The 19714-nt window shown below is 43.6% G+C and overlaps 1 pseudogene; it reads right to left on the bottom strand.

Moving 5' to 3' along the window:
- Window positions 1-18989: 18989 nt before the first annotated feature.
- Window positions 18990-19501, bottom strand: LOC144232250 (large ribosomal subunit protein uL15 pseudogene; annotated as a pseudogene).
- Window positions 19502-19714: the final 213 nt, after the last annotated feature.

Raw genomic sequence — 19714 nt, 5'->3', positions numbered from 1 at the left:
ACTATGTGTAAAAATAAATAAATAAATAAAAGAAAGAAAAAAAAATTTTTAGGTCTTTTTAAAATATTTTGAATGTTTATTTATTTTTGAGAGAGACAGTGTGAGCAAGGGAGGGAAAGAGAGAGGGGGGCACAGACTTCGAAGCAGGCTCCAGGCGGCAGCCATAGAACCCAGCGCGGGGCTCCAACTCACGAACTCTGAGATAATGACCTGACCCAAGGTCAGATGCTTAACCGAATTAGCCACCCAGGCGTCCCCCCAAAAAATGTCTTAAATGGATACAGGCAATGTCCTTGGTGGTCAGCTGATAACTTGGCATCAATGGCCACTTCCTGCTCCATTCTCCTCTGTATCACAAGGGAGAAGCGTGGAAATGCCTTTCTCAGAAATCTCCCTGTATGTTTAGATGTTAGCATCTGCATCTCAGAGGCACTTGCGCAAAGTTTGGGAAGCCAGACGTCTCCCACACGCATCCCCGGCAGGCCTGTGGTCAGTCAGCAGAAGCAGGGCCTTCCAGGCAAGCTCTAGAGAATCACCTGCTTCAGAGCTCCTGGCCAGTGGGATTCCTGGACCCGAAATAGTGACATCAGGACAAGCTTTCGAGAATTATCCACCCAATACCGCAGGAAGCTGAGATCAGGCGGTTTCCCTGACGTTAGCTTCCAACCTTTCCAAAAGTTTTGTAAGCCTCTAATTCTCTGAATGAACACGATTACTGCTGATAAGACCTAGACTGGCTTCTATTTCCCTGACCAAGCTTTGAAAAATGCAGCCAGACGCAGGAATGGGACAAGATCACATAGGGAGGGAATGTAGATAGAGAGGACAAGGGAGCACAGAAGCTTCCCCCCGCCTCCCCCTGCCTGGCCCTGCCCTCTAGCTTCATGGGGTCACTCTCAGTCCAAGCCATGGGACCCGTACACCACCTCTGCTGCTCCTCACAGTTAAATAAAAATGGCGCCCAGGACTACAAAATACGCTTTCGCTAATTTAGAGCAACAGCCTTTACTTTAAGTATCCTGCTTTATAGATTTCAAGCGTTAATAACACAACTTTGGGAATATATTGATTCAGGTTTAAAAGGAACTACCTATGTCCAACATTCACTCAATGGAATATCCTGTAAGAGCAGAGTAACTCAGGTAGAAAAACAATGTTTGGTCTCTTTACTCTATCATTAGTCTCGGCAAAATAGACTGTTTGCTCCTGAATACAGTCCCTGTAAATAAGAAAACATGGGCGATTGCCAAAGGGAGGGCATTACCAGCCTACACGGACACTCAAAAATTTGTTAACTGTGTGTGTTTTCAAAATCACAGAGAGAATTCCAGGAAATATGGTTATGGGGACAAAATAAACTTTTAGATGCAGAAAGTGCACTGAAACTTTTTTAATTTTTTTTTTTTTGAGAGAGAGCAGAGCATAAGAGGGGGGAGGAACAGAGAGAGAGGGAGACACAGAATCTGCAGCAGACTCCAGGCTCTGAGCTGTCAGCACAGAGCCCAATGCGGGGCTCGAACCCACAAACCGTGAGATCATGACCTGAGCTGAAGGAGGACACTTAACCAACTGAGCCACACAGAAGCCCTGCATTGAAATGTTTTAACTATTCCATGGAGGAGCTCACAACACCAAAAGATTCTTTCAACACATGAAGTTAAAAGAGGCTCCTTATCTATAGAATATGAATTTCTGGATCTCAAGAAAAGAATGTGAATCTATGTCTTTCTAGAGTCACTCCCACCCTTGCCCTAAGAAGTACTTAACAACATAGAAACAATTTAACAGACATGCCAGCCAGAGTCTCCAAATAAACATTTCCTAACAAGAGAGTGATTTAAAATCTCCATGAAATATCATTAAAACATCAACGTCAAGAACAACACCTGCAATATTTTAGAATTATCTCAGAGGACTGTTTCAAACTTTCATTTTTCCTGTGGTGAAAGAAAGTGGAACTTGGAAGCCCGGAGCTTGAGCCCCTGGGCTGGCTTCTTTGCAACTTACTTTGTAACTGGGAGTCACCTTGGGAAAAATCACTTTGCTTCCTTCAGTTGCTTCTCTTCAACTATAAAACAGGGAAAATGGCATGTCCCCTCCTAACCCCCAGGATTATTGTGAGGCTAAAATGACAAGAGTGTGAAAATGTCTCAGAAAATAGGAATGTTTTCAGCATAGAAGCCATGACTAAAATCTTGTACTCCTGATTATAGTAACCCTATCTAATTGCTCAGATTTTAAATTATTGCCCTTTTAACGACAACAAAAAAACCCTCGATAACCAATTCCTCTGGTGTGGGAGTGGAGAGTGATTTCATTCCACTGACTTACAAATGGTAAATCTGCAACCTCGCTGCATGGCCATCACACACGCATGCTTACAAATGGGAAAGCCCATAGACAGCTGGCCTGTGAGTATGAGATGGAGTGGACCATGTCCTCACTAATAAATGTCAGCTTGATTTGAATTACTTGCTAAAGCCCAGCTTAGACAAAGCCAAAAAGGAAAACCAAAGCTTTCTCGATAAAATGGAATCCCAAAGCATAAATAAAAGATTCCACCTGAGAAGGATGATTTATTATCTTGCACTCAAGAAAAGGATGCACAGTCCATTCTCTGTGACCACATCTCTTAAGTTGTTTGCTACTGGTTTATAAAAAGCTCATGCACGTGTGTACACAAGCACACAGACGCACACGTACACTCCACAGATTTGTAAGTTCAACTAAAAGAAAAAGTAGAAGTTATGCATCGGTTATCCGAAAGGAAACTTAGAAGGTTTATTCTTTTCAAGAATTGACACTTCTTTGCACTGAAAAAAAAAGCAAATTACCCAACGTCCAGGTCAGAAACGCTGAAGAAAGTTTACATTGGCCAAAGAGAACTTGGGATTCAGGCCACCAGAGGTTACCGGCCCTCTGGCATTAAAACAAGGCTGTCAACGAAGAAAAAAGACAGAATGTCTAAAGCTTACAAATGTATCATACTAAGCATGGAGAGGTACATACCTTCATTCTGCATCAAGCTAGCTTGGGCCATATATATTTCACTTTCTTATAATGCTGGAAATAGGAGCGCCCGGGTGGCTTGGTTGGTGAAGCATCTGACTCTTGGTTTCAGATCAGGTCATGGTCACAATCTCAGTTCGTGGGTCCAGGCCCCACGTCAGGCTCTGTGCTGACAGCATGGAGTCTGCTTGGCATTCTCTCTCTCTCTCTCTCTCTCTCTCTCTCTCAATCTCTCTCTCTGCCCCTCCACTGCTCTCTCTCTCAAATAAATAAATAAACTTAAAAAATTAAAATTAAAATATTAAAGAAAGAAATGCCAGAAGTAATCATTATCCACCAAAAAGCCCTTCATTCTCCAAGCTTCCAGAGATATGACACGCTGTGATGAATACTTACATTTTTGCAAGGAAGACACCAAATACCTTTCCTAATGGGCCGCCATCTAGAAATGAAGGACCATAATATTTTTTTTTCCTTTTTTTGGTCATATGTGAACTAAATGTCTCCTTTTTCAAACATGATTTAGGCAGCTTTACAAAATCAACATCAAGTTGTGGCGAGGTTGATCAGGTCTTTTTTTTTTTTCTTTTATAGTTTCCATAAAGTTGGTTTCCATACAACACTTAGTGCTCATCTCAACAAGTGCCCTCCTCCATGCCCATCACCCACTTTCCCCTCTCCCCCCACCCCCATCAGCCCTCAGTTTGTTTCAGTACTCAAGAGTCTCTCATGGTTTGACTCCCTCCATCTCCTCAACTATTTTTTCCCCTTCCCCTCCTCCATGGTCCTCTGTTAAGTTTCTCAACATCCACATATGAGTGAAAACATATGGTATCTGTCTTTCTCTGACTTATTTCACTTAGCATAATACCCTTCCATTCCACCCATGTTGCTGCAAATGGCCAGATTTCATTCTTTCTCATTGCCATGTAGTATTCCATTGTATGGATAAACCACATCTTCTTGATCCATTCATCAGTTGATAGACATTTAGGCTCTTTCCATGTTTTGGCTATTGTTGAAAGTGCTGCTATGAACATTGGGGTACATGTGTCCCTATGCATCAGCACTCCTGTATTCCTTGGGCAAATTCCTCAGTGCTATTGCTGGGTCCTAGGGGAGTTCTATTGCTAATTTTTTGAGGAGCCGCCACACTGTTTTCCAGAGGGGCTGCACCAGTTTACATTCCCATCAACGGTGTAGGAGGGTACCCATTTCTCCACATCCTCTCCAGCATCTATAGTCTCCTGATTCGTTCATTTTAGCCACTCTGACTGGTGTGAGGTGGTATCTCAGTGTGGTTTTGATTTGTATTTCCCTGATGATGAATGATGCTGAGCATCGTTTCATGTGTCTGTTGGCCATCTGGATGTTTGATGGTCTTTTTAAAAGTTCTTATAGTTATGCAACCAGCTCACCATGTGATCACCACTATTCTATAATTAAGATAGGTGGAATTATTGGGATAAAATATTAGATCAGCAGAAAAGTCTTTTGAGGGCTCAGTGAGCAACTCTGTCTTCCATTTTAAAAAGCTAATCAATAAGAAGCCAATATTTGAGTAGCATTATACAAGCACAGCTGACAAGTAGTCACTGAAAACCTGGGTTTTCCCCCATGCAAGCCTCTCCAAGCCCCCAGAAACTCTACCATACCTGGAAGGAACACAGATTCCTATTTTCTTAGGGGTTTGTATTAGTTAGAATGTTTGACTCTTAGAGGTCAATGAAGAAATCAGGAAGGCTAGTAACTCATGACCCAGGCTCTGTTGCTTTGAAATTCTCTCATTTGGCCCTTCTGCATGTATTGGCTTTGTCTTCAAGTTGCTTTTCTTCATGATTACAAGTTGGCTGTGAACAGCCTTTGGGGCTGTGTTTCTCCTTGTTCGTGTTCAGCAATCAAGAGACAAAAATCCTCTTAATTGTGAAATAAACTTTTTCCCCTTCAGTCTTATTTGGCCACCTTAAGTCCCATGGCCAACCCTTGATCGACAGTTGCCAGGGGACCATCAAGTGTGAATTGTCACAAGCCCTCGTTCCAGAAGTAATGACCAGCACAGGTGATGAGGTTGTCCTCTCTGAGGTGGACCAATCGAGACCCATCCCTGATACCAGGGATTGAATGAACCTCCCTTTAGTTATTGGGCTGCATTATGTGTGGAGATCGAACATCTGAAGAAATCAGATGTTTTGTTAAGAGGAATAAAGGGAATGTGAAAGGTAGAAAATGATTGTCAATGTCCATCTTAGAACCCAGTGGGTTACCAGAAAAGGGGACGAGAAGAATTTTCCCATGGATGGTATGACTCGAATTTATGTGGGGTAGTGGTCCACTGTTAGCAGGAAGGGATGTTTCTAGTTATAACTGGCTACCACCAGCCCCAGGAAAATAGCTTCTAATTTCCTTAAGAATGGGGGATGCAAATAAGTTTAAATAGCCCAGTGAAACGTTACCAAAGCCTGTTATAAGAGCTGTAAAATCAGTAGAAGCAAAGACATTCCCCATATCAGCAAAAAACAGAAATAGCAGCTACTGGTTCAGAACAGCAAGAAGCAAACTGAAGAAAGCAGTGACGTAACAGGAGAAAAGCCCAAATGTCTCCAAGAAGGCAAAGTCACTCCACCATAAGAAAGAAGGAGCCGGGAGTGGCTTCGGGAGTCAGGATTTCTATTAGATAGAGCTCAGAGCCCAAGATGTAAAGATAGTTCCAGAGCCCTTGGTTAACTACTAAGAGCGTTGCTAAGCCTGCTTTCTCTCCCAGGTGGAGAAACACGTTTCTAATGAAGGAAGATCTTCCAAGAACTCCCATAAAGTGAGCAGACTGGATTTCCTGACTTGCTGCATCACCACAGGAGGCTCATAGAGGAGGACACCCGGGAGTGCTCCTCTTGAGAAGATCGACAAAGCATGGCCTTTTCATCTGAGCATGCTTCGGTATTTCTATTTTGGAGCTACAGAAAAAGAGACAGAAAGCACTTAGGGAGGTTTAAAAAAACAAAGACAACTATGGGCAGACCAATTTTTAAAAATTGGAATATACTATATACCAAGATACACACACACACACACACACACACACACAAATTATTGCCTGACATTTTCATATCATTAAGACCAAAGTAACTGCCAGACTGAAGTCATCTTGAATTAAGTAGAAATGGTCAAATTTCCCAGGAGACTAATGCCCTCAGCATACCCAGTGAAGAAGTCCACTATACAATGATAAATGGCCATATAGTATAGATATAGGTTCCATTGACCCTGATAGTCTAAAATGTTGAGGAAGAAAAACCCCCAACAAAATGAATAAGTAAGGAGGGATGATTCCTTCTGAGGACCATGGAGAAGAATCCGTTGCATGCTTCTCTCCTAGCTTCTGGTGGTTTACTGGAAATCTTTGGTTTCCTTGACTTATAGAAGCATCACCCTATCTCTGCCTTCAGCCCCCTGTGTGAATCTGTTTGTCTCCATATTTTCCCTTTTTATAAGGACACCAGTCATATTGGATTAGGGCCCACACTAATGACCCATTTTAACTTGATCCTCTCTGTGAAAACCCTACCTCCAAATAAGGTAACACTGTGAGACACTGCAGATTAGGACTTCAACATATGAATTTGGAGGCATACAGTTCTGGCCATAATACTCTGTCACCGGATATCCTTAAAAAGAGGCCAGATGGGGGTGCCAGGGTGGCTCAGTCGATTAAGCATCTGACTTTGGCTCAGGTCATAATCTCACTGTTTGTGAGTTCGAGCCCCACGTCAGGCTCTGTGCTGACAGCTCAGGGCCTGGAGCCTGCTTTGGATTTTGTGTCTCCCTCTCTCTCTCTCTGCCCCTCACCCACTCACACTCTCTCTCTCTCTCTCAAAAATAAATAAACAGTAAAACTAAACAAAGATAAAAATAAATAGAGGCCAGATGATCAGAGATATTGCTGGTTTAATCCTGCTATGCAGCCAACTGAGGACATGCTTTTACAAAACAATTACAGGGTCAAATTGGGACTCCCAGCGTACAATTTAAGGTGCAATAAAAAGCTTGATTTCTTAACCTACAGGCCTGACTTGGCCTCGCAAATTACAGTGAGGAAAAAACAGAGCAATATTGCTGTTCCTTCCTTTGCCTGTTGTCCTATAGAGATAACGGAGGAAATATCTCCCTGTTGCTCCTTCAAGGGTACATTCTGGCTTCGACATTCTTTTGCTCCACAAGCACCAAGCACCCAATAGAGTTGTACCTATGGGGAAATAATATTCTATCACCTCAGGAGCTGTGGTGATAAAATCCACACTGTGGATTTTCTCCATCTCCATCTTATTTTATCCCCCCAGTGATTACAGAGACTACAGGCATCAAATAATATCATGCTCACATCCACATGAGGGAATTGAGAAGTTAAACTTTTAGCCTGAGGTCATGTAATTCATTAATGGCAGTGCTGTGATTAGGTTTCAGTTTCCCTGATAGTCTATCAATTACAAGTCAATTTATTGAGCATCTCCGATTTGTTTAGCGCTGTGCAAAATACTGAAGATTGAGACTTGGTCTCAGTCCAATCAAGTCACCGGAACTTCCATCATGGCATTAGAAGCCACGTCAGTCCAGGCAAAGAAGACTCCTTTCCACTCTTAGTGAAGCCATGATCAGAAAAGCTCTCAGCACATTTTTTTCCTTTATTTTGGCACGATTACATGCAGATCACCCGAAGGCCTTCACTTCACACCTCATTGTAAGCCACATTTGGAAATGTTCCTTCCCTGATCCTTTCCAGAATGGATCCCTCAATTATTGCCCTTCTTCAGCAAATAGTGGAGACTGTCTCTTCTCTCTCTTCCAGACAGACCCATACTGCCTTTTGAATTGGGCATCTTGCCATAAGCAATGGTTTAGAGTTTTCCTGTACTCTAAAGCCACTTTCACCACTCGGACTCAGCTATCAACTTAAAAAATAGCAAGGTATACCTTCCGCATCTCCAGGGACAGCCGTATTAAGTAAGTCGGGTTTGCCATATAACAAGCAACCAAAAAAAACAAATTTCAGTAGATATCAACACACAACCGGGGTGTTTTACTTGTGTGAGTTTTTGTTTGGGGTTTTTGAGTTTTGTTTTGTTTTGCTCACACACCAATGAATTGAGAGAGGTTTAGCTACTGATATGGCCTGAGTTTGGTTGGGCTTGGTTCCAACCTGTGGGTTGGCTTTAGAGCTCTTGTCTCTCACCTTCCCTGGACCAACATCTACCTGAGGTATGTTCTTCCCACAGCAGAAAAGCAAGCACACAACGGCAAATCCAATGTCAGAAGTGTATTTCGAGCCAATGCTCACATAACATCCATGAACCCCCCCCATTGGCCAAACAAATCATTTTTCCAGCCCTAAAGTCAAGGGGCCCGTCATGAGGGCATGTAAAAGGTGTGCAGATGTTACACTACTCCAAGGAAGTGAAGAGTCAGACCTATAATTTGATCTTCCCTGGTAAGGCAAAGGCCCAATTCTTCAGGCTGTCCAAGATGGCTCACTCACTATCACTCACTAGGTACCTGCCCTTCCAGCAGCACAGAGTTTTATCTTTGACCATTGAGCGATCCCACCTTTCTCTTCTCTCCCCAAATTCCATGACACCACCTTTTCAAAAGCAGTTCCTCCCTTCTCATGCTGTTTTATTAAAAGCTTTCTGCCAGGCTGGGAAGTTGAGAATCCCACCTGCATCTAATATATGATAATTTGCTAATGCAACCCAGCACTGTTTGCTTTCTCCCCCTCAGTCTGTTGCTTGCCTGTTGCATTGTTCTTGGCCAATTTCCAAGAATCATAATAGGAAAAAGAAAAGAAGAAACTATTTAGAAGATGATTATCCAAACATCCGAACCCTCCTCCAGGTAATGAATCTATATTGAGTGAGGCTAGCATTTGGAACAATAACGTAAGAGGAAAAGAAAACAAAAAACTCTCTTTAAAGTAAACAGGTCCTACAAGTCTATCTTTGTGGATCCCCAATACGGAGTCATAGATTTAGTTGTTCACGCTTCTCCCATATTTTCAGAGCCATTAAGCAGGGTGGACTTGTCAGGGTTTCAACATTGTAATTGTTTATCTATAAATCTCTCTGCTGGCTGGGGCCTGAGGTTTCCAATAATCACAGGCAAAGGCAGAAGTCAAAATAGATAGTACACGGAGGAAGGGAGAGAGTCCAGAATGAGGATTTACTGAGGTAGGAGGGTGTGGAGCCATGGAAAGAGGGTGAAGGCTGCCAGAGGCATAGCCACTGAAAAGCAGAGCCCAGGACCATGGTAACTCTAGGTTAAGTTGTGAGCAAGGTTTCTGCTCCCCGATATGGTGAAAACAAGCCTGAGCCGCTGGTTCTTTCCCACACAACCAACCTGGAAGAACCACAGAAATAAGAAGCAAAACTAGACATGAGAAATGAACATAAAAACTGTGGGGGACCCTTTAGTAGACCGGATACATGGTAGGGACCAAGCTGGGGGTGGGGGTACCAGTGAAATGATGAAGAACATGTTGAGGGGAAGGTCTCAAGTTCTTCTCTTGACTGTATTACCTTTGGAGGATAATCGTCTGCCCCAGGGTGGAGAAGAAGCTGGCAGCATCAGCCAGTGGGAGGTGGGTAAGACCAGGGCAAGGCCAATACCCTGCAGGGTGAGGAACTGATGAAAAAAATGTATACTGGCCAGCTGACCTTGAGCATTCGCTCCTCACCCTCCACTGTGACCCTGCACCTCAGAACTGGTGGATCACAATCAAAAGCTGTGTTCTTCAAATTAACTTTGACTTCAACTCACAATGAGAAAACACATTTTATGTGGTGACTCAGTACATACAGAGCCCTATATAAATGCAAGAAAGTTTCACAAAACAACAGGATAACTACTGGGCTGCCCTCTATATTTTTCAACCTATTCTATTCTATTCTTTCTATTCTATTCTAGTCTAGTCTAGTCTAGTCTAGTCTAGTCTAGTCTAGTCTAGTCTATTCTATTCTATTCTGTTCTGTTCTGTTCTGTTCTGTTCTATTCTATTCTATTCCATTCCATTCCATTCCATTCCATTCCATTCCATTCCATTCCATTCCTTCCATTCCATTCCATTCCATTCCATTCCATTTTGTTCCAATCCATTCTGTTTCTTCTCCCTCTCTATATCCTCTCCTTTTCTCCACCACTTCCTCCTCTTCCTTCTTCCTTTTCTCCCTCCCCATCTCTGTACAGACATTGAATTCATGACCCATTAATCTGTTACCACCCAGAATTTGCAGAACTTATCCATAAAGATAATTTCCTCCCCAGGTTATTTTTTCATAGTGTCTAAAGGAAAATTCTGACCGAAGTTGTGGCCTAATAGAGAGACAAAAATTGGGGTGATGGGTTGTAGTTCTGTGGGATCTTGAGCACTCTGCCTTGGATCTCACCCCTGTCCCACCTCTAGAAGCTGAGTTTGAGCTGCTCCTCCAAAAGAGATCACCAGCCATCGTAAATGTTATCCCTAAAGGAAAAAACAATTTTAATATAGAATGGTATATTCAACCAAATTATGACTTAAATCTGGATATTCAATAGACATATTCTCAAGCATATAAGGTTTTAGCAGATTTGCCACACAAAGAACTATTTAGAGACTTCAAGTAAAAAGTAAAACCAAGAGATTGCTAGAAGAAATACGGGAAGTAAGAGGATTCAAATAATTTGATAGAATTAGCTGTTACCTAAAATATTAAGAAACAAAGGACAAAAATAACTGTATCTATAATAATCCTGAACAAAAGTTTTAAACAATATCAACAAGGGGAAGGCAGAAAGGGATGAATAGCAAAGAGATATGAGAACATGCTAACATGTCCAACCTGTTCAAAGTGAGGATTAATGGATGGTAGATGATAAAGAATAAAAAGATGATAGATAAATGGAATGCAGGTTGATCTGAGACAGCTAAAGGATAAATAAATAAAAGTCTAGGAGAGACAGAGACTCAGATTAGCTAAAACTGGTTTTCTCTTATATAGCAACAATATATACCAACAATATAAGATCTATGAGAGAAATTAAAAGAAAACACAAAATTAAAGGATGAAAAAGTATTCAGGGCAAATACAAATCAAAGAAGGTCAGAGTATCAATTTTAATATCTGACAATGGAATACAAAGTAAAAAATAATAATATGAAGAACAATAAAGCAAAAACAACACAACCATCATTGGGACACACATGAACCTCACAATACAGATTCAATACATATAAAGTAACAATGATAAAACTGAAAGTAATAGAAAACAAGACAACTCCCCCCCCCCAAAAAAAAGCATAAATGGTGTAGTCGCATTTGCACTCACAGCATTTGATGGCTTCCTGATGTCCTCAGGATAAAATCCAATATCAGGGCTTGTGAAGTCCTATGTGATCTGGCCCCTCTTACCTCTCCAGCTCCATTCTTCAATAATTTCTGTAACCTTTTTAAATTTATTTTCATTCTTCATATATGCCTTTTCTCTCTTACTCAAAATCATGAGGTTTATTGTTCTTCTAGCTGTAACATCTTGCCCACTTTTTCTTTGGTTAATTCATAATATCTAAACTATGTTAGATTACATTAGATATCACTTCTAACACAAAGTCTTGAATGTATTTGGCCATTCACAGCATTCCACTCACTTGTAAATTTCCAGTTTGACTATCTATCTCCCCCACCTGACTGTAAGCTCTATGAGGAAAAGACAGTGTCTGTGGCAGTCACCAATGTACTTCTAGTGATTGTCATAGAAAGGAATTGAAAACAGTATGTGTATATAACACTAAAGTATGTGTATAGTAATTATGGATTATATATATATATTTTTTTAAATGNCGAGATCATGACCTAAGCGAAAGTCGGACGCTTAACCGACTAAGCCACCCAGGTGCCCCAGGATTATATATTTTTTTAAAGAAAACCAGCCCAACTTCTGGTTCAACATGGCAGAATTAACATGTGCATTCATCTCTGTTTCTGTCCCCTGCCCATAAAACTTTGTAAAATGCCAGTAAAATAATTTTTTTAATGGATAAATCCTCCAGAACAAAGAGAAAGCTACTGTAGATAGCTTATCAAAGTCAATAAAGATGAAACCAAACTGGATGGGGTCGGTGGGCATGGAAACCAGCAAGAGGCAAGATCAAAGCACAAAGAACTAGAAAGACTCAGGAATTGAAGGCACTGGGTGTTTCAAAATACAGGAGTTGAATACATGACTAAAAACAGGCAGACTGATTGAAAGTATTTGTGAAAAATGTAGACACCCTCCTACCCCCTCATCTAGCCCAATGATACCAAGAAACAACCCTACATCCAAGCAAAAGAAAAGAGGTGTACACTGGGGCTAGATTTTTCCAGAAGGGCTCTGGACTTAGAGGCATGTAAAGCAGAGAGTTGGACTGAGATGCTTTACTGAAATCAAGAAGGTTAAGTGAAATTTTGAAACCCACCTTCCCAGTCACTTCCCCAGTTTGTTTGCCCCTCCTCAGATTGGCAACTGGAAGGGATGGTTGATTGCAGAAACTGACAACTCCAATTGAAAAGACCTACCTTTGTTGATATCAATCAACTGCCAGACCATGATTTGGTGAGGCTCAACAGTCAACCTGTGGGTTTTTCCATTAGCTTTTGGTTCCTGCTTCTTAAATTATGTATAAATATAAAAGATTTCTACTCCTAAGCACTTGAGGAAAACCACTGACCTTAAAGGAAGTGACCAGAAAGGAATTTATGGGAAATAGAGATACAGTGGGAAATGGAACAAACTTTTTAAAATCAATATAATGAGAGATAAGAGATGATTCTACACCCATGAAACAAGAACAGAGTGCCTGTAAAAAGGATTTTCAGCAAATAAATAAGAGCTCTTGGAATTTAAAAGTATAATTGACAGCTTCTCTGTGGGCTGGGACATAGTAATATGTATAAAAAATACGCTGTGTCTCTCCCAAAATTGTCTGTTTGCTGACCTTTACTCAGAGATCCTAAACCCTCCTTGAGTATGCAGATGATTTTCTCTGCATGTTGTGCCATCTTGGAAAGGAGGAGGCAATCTTGGTCCCTCTCATCCACTGACTCCTACTTCCTCATTTGTGTCCCAGGCTCAGACTTTGTTCCAAGCTGTGTAACCACTGATACTCCCAGGGGCCCTTAGGCTAACAGAGATCAAAAGAACTGTGTGTATAAAACAGATTTGACTAGAAAATGATACCCAGGCCTAGAGAGGTAAAGTGACTTGCCCAAGATCACACAGATAAAGGACATGGACATTCAATCTTAAGTTTCCTGATACCTCCCATTTATTTACTCGTTCATTCACTGAAGAAATATTATAGCAGTAATAACAAAGATGATTAGTTCCTGCACTTCCAGAGCTCACAATCAGATGAACAGAAAACGGAGCAAGCAAGATTGCTCCAAATGATGCTGAGATGGAATTCTGCTCAGGAGCGATGTCCAAGAAGGGTGTTCTTCCAGGACTGACTCCTAAGGCATAAAGACAAGAGGGGAAGGGGATGGAGAGGATCAAGATAGATGTGAGAGTGACCACTATGCTTTGGGGGCACTTCAGGGGTTCTTTCTTTAAAATTTTTTAAATATTTTATTTATTTCTGAGAGAGAGAGAGACATTGTGAGCAGGGGAGGGTCAGAGATAGAGGGAGACACAGAATCTGAAGCAGGCTCCAGACTCTGAGCTAGCTGTCAGCACAGAGCCCAACATAGGGCTCAAACCCACAAACCGTGAGATCATGACCCGAGCCAAAGTCAGATGCTCAACTGACTGAGCCTCCCAGGTGCCCATCTTCAGTGGTTCTTGAAGTCTGAACAGCAAAGATCAAATGTAGTCACAAGGGGAGGTGAGACTGAAGACTCAGGGAAAGACCAGATCAGCCAAGAGACAGCATGCTCTGATAAGGAACCTGGACTTCATCCCACAGCCAGACAGTAGGGAGACTTTGAGAGTTTTGATCAGGTGACAGACTTTTGCCCACTATATAATCCATTTAGTGATATGGATTCCAAAAGCTACAAAAATATTAGAAGGGAGAGACCATTGGGGAACTGAGGATTATGCCCAATCGAGGCAGATGATTCAGGCAGGTTAAAAAAAAAAAAAGAGGGGGGATCACTTGGGAAAGGAGGCAGTGGCACAAAACAAAGTTGAGAATGAGAGTATTGAGTTTAAAGAGCAACCAGAGGATCCCTCTACCTCCAGGAAACAAGAAAAGACAGAGAAGAGGGTAGGAAGGATGGGGCCAGTTGAGATAGACACCAAATTGAGGAAGTTAAACATGGCTCAGCGTGTTGGTGCTGCTTCAAGCTTTCTTCCTAATGGTGGAGGAAAAGGAACCCCAGAACCTCGGGTGGTAGCCAAAAGTGGACATCTATAATCTCAGAACTTCTCTGAAATCTGTTTAATATTTAAAAATCATATGAGTTTTGCATCCTACTTTACATAAGATTGCTGTAGAAGTGTGTTTAATTACTTTCTAGTTAGAGCACAACTTCTTATACCCCAAGAAGTCTTGCAGGAAATTAGTATTCCAGAAGGATGTTCTTATGTCTTTTCATGTCTCATGAATGTCAATACTTGGGGGGACATGAAGATACCCAACAGCGAGAAATCCAGTTTCTTTAAGTGAGCTGTGAGGTGAAAGGTATTTGAGGAAGTTAAATAAGCTGGAGGGTACTGGGTGGGTAGGTAAGTTTAAAATGAATGTTAGAAAGCCAGGTGAGAGGCTTTTGATATAACCATGATGAGATTTTAGACTAGAGGATGAAGATGGATGGAGAAAAAAATGGCACACACACAGAAAGGTTTGAGGACTCGATGGATGATTCAATGTGGGGGCAGGAAGGAAGAGAAGAAAGAATCAAAGGCAATTCTGACTTTGAACTGGGGGGGGGGCAGATGCCAGTCTCGAAGAGGAGGAAGTTGAGAACATGGCAGCTGTGCGTGTCCCTGTGCCTGATGCACATGGGGAAATGTGTCGTAGAGGGCTGGACTCGGGGAACAAGACCTAAGGTAGAAACATGAAGGCGGGTGTGGGGATCATTCTCATCGAAGTCATAGTTGACACCACAGGGTTGGAGGGAAGCCCGAGTGAGTGATGGGAAAGAAGGAATCACAGAGAGCTGGGGACTTACGTAGATGAGTAGTGGAAATGGAGAGAGGGGCCTCCATGCAGCAAAGAAGAAAAGGTGTATTGACCCTTAGACACCACATTTTCCATTGCATGCATCAGGAGAAAGCTGGATAAACCAAAAAAGGAGGAGGGAAATGTCTTAGTTGGTATCACTGAAGAGCCCAGGAGTAGACTCTGACTTCAGGTATGATTAGATTCCACAGCTCCAATGATGCCATCAGAAATCTGCCTCTATCTACCTTTTCACTTGTCTTCCTTTCCCAGCTGCTTCAGTTTCAGCCACATTTTCTCATCATGGTGGTCCCTGGCAGCTCCAGGCTTTTCTCTTCTCATCTCCACAGCTGACATGAGAGAGAATTCCTCCGTCCCAAAAGTTCCAACGAAAAGTCTCCGACGAAGTTTCAGGTTTGGTTCCGATTGGACCATCCCTAATCCCAGGCCCGTCCTCAAAGCTGACACCCTGCCCAGAGCTGGGTAACTTGCCCCTAAGTGTCCCAACCCAAACCCACACCAACTAAGACCTGGGAGAGGGGGCTCCCCCAAGTGAAAGATGCTATGCAACCTCCATAAAAAGGGAGAATGGATGCTCTCAGAGGAGCAGAGAGGTTCCAGTGGGGCGGGTAAGGCTTTAAGAAGGTTGGGGTGGCAAGAGAGTGGCCAAAATTTGCCATGTCATACAAAGGCCAAAGCAGGGGCAATAGAGGCCCCACCGCACCTAGCTGGACCCCCTCTACATCTCCCCCATCAGTTAGTAGTGAGCCTGATGACAGTGACGCCCCACCCCCAGCTTCCTTCCCTCATTGTTCCCAGCGTAGCACACAGCACCCCCATCACTACACCCTTCCAGAACCATGTCAGAGCCACTTTGGCTGATGCCCATGGGCCCCTCAGGCCATTAAAAAGCCCCTCTGGCTTCAGAAAGCAGCCTTGTAATGTGAGAGCCAAGTCCTTCCCGGCTGGACTTCCCCACCACACCCATCACACAATTCCTTCTTTCCCAGCAGGTAATTTTTCCAGTGAAAGACTCACCCCTCCCCTGTCCTTTGCCTCTGACCCCTCAGTTGTTTGCTGAGGCCAGACCAGTAACACTCTTGGCTGCACTTCAGAGTTCCAGTTCAGCCTGCGGTGCGAGGCTGGGATTTCAGCAAGGACCCCGAAGGGCGCATGCTGTATGAATCATCTCCCCAGTGCCCGAGACATCAAACCATGCTTCACCCCTCGCTCTTTCTTGGCCAGCCGCTTCAGCTCATTGGCGCTTGAAGCCACATCGCTGGCGGTGGCTCATCTGGAACATCCTGGCACTCTCCCCTTTCCGGGATAGCGAGCGCCCTTTACCGCAGAGAGCGAGGAAGAGTCAGGCAGACAGACAGATGGACGGGGAGAGGGGAGTCCTGCGGACAGCGTGGATGAATATGGATTTGCAGTGTCTGCGGCGAGAGAGGGGGGCCGTGGCAATCACATCCAATGCTGCGGAAGCGCGGATGGACCGACAGCAACTCCCCTTAGGAATCTGAGTGGGCTCGTTCTCGTGTGATGTTTTGAAGCATGTCAGCATTCCCGGGCACTGTCAGCCTCCTCCAAATGACCTGAGTGCGGGTGTGAATAGCAAGCTCTCCCCGCCTTGGGCTGGGCGGAGGGAAATGCTGGGAATACCGAATACTGTTTGGGAGGTTTCCTCTCTGCTGTGAGAATGGAAGCAGAAATGCCTCCTCCTGGGCTCCCCATATACCCTTGCAGATCGAGGTGCAGATAAGCTCATCTATTCTAAATTCTAATGCAGCACACTTCCCTCACCAGAGCCTCTTCTCGCGTGCCCCGAGCCTTAGCCAGCATTTCATCAAAACCAGCTCCCTTCCGTAGGCCTCCCTCTCTCCGTTATTACCACTCATGCCAGGAGGATCTTGCTGGTGCCTTCTCCATGCATGTGGTCTACACACACACACACACACACACACACACACACACGGACACGGGCATACACATACGCACATGTACACATACACATATGGACATGGACACACATGTACACAAACCTACATGTGCACAGGCATGCATGTGTACACACATGCGCACGGACATACGTGCACACATACGCGCACACACATACACATGTGCAGGTGTACACATGAACACAGGCATGCATGCGTTGTGTTTACACACATACACACGTGTGTGCAGACGTGCACACACATGCACATATACGCACACATGCATACCCAAATAAAGCTAGACCCTGATCTTCCAGATTCATGAAACAGCTTTGCCCTGCCTGGCTGAAAATGATCATTTTTCACTCTCGAAATGTTTGAATACCACCACAAAGGGATGCTTAAAAAGACCAAAATGATAAAACACACCCACACACACATATGCACACACATGAGCACACATCAAGAAGAACGTTTACATGAGATATTTATTTCTGAAAACTTGTCTTTTGATTTGAGTCTTATTCCTTGCTCCACATGGGCCAGAATCTCCGGTGTCATAAAGGCAACTTCCGAGCCCAAGGGCAGCCCAGCCCTCTATGGGCTGGAGTTTATTTCTTGGCAGCCAAGAGGTCTACTTTATTTGCTTGGAGAGACCTCATACGGCCACTTCAATACCTGCTCAGTCTTAATTTTCCCTCCTATAAAACAGGTCTATTAAAGCCCACCAGGAGTCAGGCTGTGGGGATTCATATATTAGTATCGCCAAGCCCTTGTGAAAATGAGCACAATATCGTCACTGTTCAGCCCTAGCGTTCTGAGCCACGAGGAAGGCAGGGCTCAGCCTGACCTCAAGACCCTGACTAGGTGAGCCGTTTAAGCAAGCCCTGTAGTCCAGCAAGTGGGTGTGAGTAAAGAAGAAACAGCCCCCATAAACACTACACTTCCAGGGGCACCTGGGTGGCTCAGTTGGTTAAGCATCCGACTTTTGCTCAGGCCATGATCTCAAGGTCCATGGGTTCGTGCCCGGCATCGTGCTCTGTGCTGACAGCTCAGAGCCTGGAGCCTACTTTGGATTCCACATCTCCCTCTCTCTCTCTCTGCCCCTCCCCCACCTGTGGTCTGTCTCTCTTGCTGTCAAAAATAAATAGACATTTAAAAAAAACTTTAAAAAACTACACTTCCAGCAGAACTTGGTGTATGATTCCAGATGTCTATTGTGCGTGATAATAATCCTCAAGGAAAAACCCTTTGCAGAGTGGACTGTGTGCCAGGCACTGTGTTCCACATGCATTAGCTCCTTTGCTTCTTTTATTTTTTTTATTTTTTTATTTTTTTACCAAGGAAGAAAAACTTTATTTTCAGGAATTACAATTGTTTCAATCCTATCATGCTGTCCACTATTTAAAATGTGCCCTATCAAACTGAGTCTTCCCCTTTCGGGGTACCTGGCTGGTTCAGTCAGTAGAGAATGCAAATCGATCTCTGGGTTGGTTACGAGTTCAAGCCCCATATGGAGTGTACAGCTTACTTAAACAATCCCCCACAACAAAAAAAAACCCTGAATCTCCCCGCTTTGAGCCATGCATAACAGTTAAGGGTATATTCTCCCACTTATTTTCAGAGTACACAATGCAAAAACAGGCCTTTCAACTCTAAGATACACAAATATGCTATCGACAAATACTCTCACTTTATAAATGTTCAAGGTAGGTAATGGGCCAAGTCCTTTTAGGTGTTGCTATCTCTTGCACACTTTCTGAGGGGAGTTGGCAAAGGAGCTCAGGCCCTCGTACCCTTACTCCTGCAATCTGTTAGGTGGCTTTCAAATGTACAGATAGAGAAGTAGGAGTGCTAAAGAACTTACACCCACACCAGAAGAGAAAAGCACTTTTAGTATTTAATGAACCTCCCTCCATGTGGCTTCAAGCTACCAGGACACAGGCTCCCGCAACACCCTTAATCTTCTCCTCAGCTCTTCTACTGAAGAATTTGGCCTTCACGATGACAGGCTGTTTGGGAAGCTTTCCCTTTCCCAAAACTTTGTAGTAGCCCGATCGCACCACATCAATGATAGGAGCAGCTCCAGTCTTGTTTTTGGCAGCATTTACCCGTGTCTGCTCACTGACCAAGGTCCACAGTTTATCAAGGTTGACAGTTGGGCAGAAGCTCTGGTTCCTTTTTAAGTGGTAATGCCTCATACCAACTTTTCCAAAGTAACCTGGATGGTATTTGTCAAAGTTGATCCTGTGGTGATGCATGCCACCAGCATTACCCCGACCCCCTGGGTGCTTCCGGTGCTTCCCGATACGGCCGTGACCATGGCTCACGTGGCCCCGAAGTTTCCGGGTCTTCCTCGATCTGGATGGCATGTCCGCGACCCAGAAGAAAGAGCTCCTTTGCTTCTTTTAACTACCCTCTGAAGGAGCGCGATCACGAAACCCTAGGTTATAGATGAGGAAAGGACAGTAGAAAAGGGCAACAGCTTGCCCAAGTGGTGGAGCCAGACTGTGCTTTTAACCACTACAGCAAGCAAGAGAGAGAACGAGCGAGCCTGCGTGCATGCATAAGAAGAAACAGACGGTGGGGCGCCTGGGTGGCT

The sequence above is a fragment of the Crocuta crocuta genome, unplaced genomic scaffold (genome assembly GCF_008692635.1).
Source record: "Crocuta crocuta isolate KB4526 unplaced genomic scaffold, BGI_CrCroc_1.0 scaffold687, whole genome shotgun sequence".
Lineage (NCBI taxonomy): Eukaryota > Metazoa > Chordata > Mammalia > Carnivora > Hyaenidae > Crocuta > Crocuta crocuta.
This window is presented reverse-complemented; position numbering and strand designations above follow the sequence as displayed.